Source organism: Salvelinus alpinus, chromosome 5 (assembly GCF_045679555.1).
Source record: "Salvelinus alpinus chromosome 5, SLU_Salpinus.1, whole genome shotgun sequence".
NCBI classification, from domain to species: Eukaryota; Metazoa; Chordata; class Actinopteri; order Salmoniformes; family Salmonidae; genus Salvelinus; species Salvelinus alpinus.
Genome location: NC_092090.1, coordinates 68,439,393 through 68,440,923, shown reverse-complemented (window position 1 = coordinate 68,440,923; position 1,531 = coordinate 68,439,393). Strand labels below are relative to the sequence as shown.

Here is a 1,531-nt window from a genome sequence, read left to right as displayed (position 1 = left end):
CAAAAGTAGCACACTAAATAGGAAATAGGGTGTCATTTGGGACTCAGCCTAATCTGCACTATACCAGCAGCCACCTCTGTGACTCACCATAGATAGAACTCCCATCCCATCTCACTAATAAAGCTCTATCATAGAAGAGATCCGTGGAGATTCCTCAGGGAGAGCAAGAATACTGACTAAAGCTTTGTTTGCTGATGTGTAAGAGAAGAGAAGTGATGTTTGTTTGTTTGTTTGTGTAGGATGATGTAGCCTAGCAGTGTAGCACATCTGGACTGACTGCTGATGCCACAACCATATTTTTCTGCATGAGAAAACTTCTACATAAACAAACCTACTTCTAGTGTGAAAGAAGGCTATAACTCCACATTTCCTATTCTTTTTTTTATGGCATAATTCCGAGTTCAAGTGGAGTGGGCTCTGGGGTTAAGGAATCCATTTCTGTAAGGGTTAGAAAGGTATTTGATTTGAAATATCAAGGGCGTTCCAACTCCTAGACGTGTTCCATCTCCTCTGCCTATTACCCAGAGTGCATCAGCATGTCATTATACCCGGCACAATGAGGAGAGAGGTGCCGGCTGGAACAGAGCTGCTCTGTAATGGTGCAGGGTTGTGATTGTAAATCCAGACTTGTCTGAAATCAATCACTGCAAAGGCAGAAGAGAGAGAGAGAGAGAGAGAGAGAGAGAGAGAGAGAGAGAGAGAGAGAGAAAGAAAAGCCCTAGCCCATCTCACCATCAGTGGACCATTAAAATTATGAGTGCATCCTGCAGTTCTTTGCACTTGCTCTGTCTCAGGTCCCAGACCTGAGGTGACACAGAGGGCATAGTCGGAGGGGAGGGTTAGGGAGGCGTAGGGTTGTGGTGAGTGTAGAGAGCGAGAGCACGCATCACTGAGGGGGGTGGAGGGCATTGATTTTTACAGCAGTGATGGCTATTTATGGCACCGCAGACGGTTTAACATCTAATCAGATCACAAGGAGTATTCTGCATGAATATATTGCAATTTGTTCCACCAATAAGTGAGAAACCTACATGCAAAGTATAGACCATATTGTGTTCCCTACAGGTTATAGAAAAGAGCAGAAGCTCTGAACTATCTGTTCAGATGCCAGTCCTACCTACCAGTGAAGGCTGCTGAGGGGAGGATGGCTCATAATATTGGCTGAAATGGAGTATGGAACATTTGCTCTTTCAATATTTCTCCAGTAGGTTTCCTCAAGAGGAAAGCCTCTACTTCTATGTCAAAGAAAATAGAACAAAAACACGATAGTAAATACTACAGTAATGTCCTCAAAAACATTAAGTAAATACTATAGTATAGTACAGTCCGGAAAAACACTACAGTAAATACTACAGAATACTACAATCCACAAAAATGCTGCATTAATTACTATAGTATATAGTATAGTTATTTTACTACAGTATTTATACTATAGTTAACTGTAAATACTACAGTATACTACAGTAAATCCACTACAGTAAATATTACAGTAAAGTCTGCAAAAACGCTAAAGTGAATACTATAGTATTTA

The 1,531-nt window shown here is 41.1% G+C and overlaps 1 non-coding gene across 1 annotated transcript; it reads left to right on the top strand.

Annotated features, from left to right (window-relative positions):
* The first annotated feature begins 1,176 nt into the window (after window positions 1–1,176).
* On the top strand, window positions 1,177–1,231 carry LOC139577381 (U7 small nuclear RNA). The gene has a single exon (XR_011675272.1). It is a non-coding gene; the product is annotated as a U7 small nuclear RNA (small nuclear RNA).
* The last annotated feature ends 300 nt before the right edge of the window (window positions 1,232–1,531 follow it).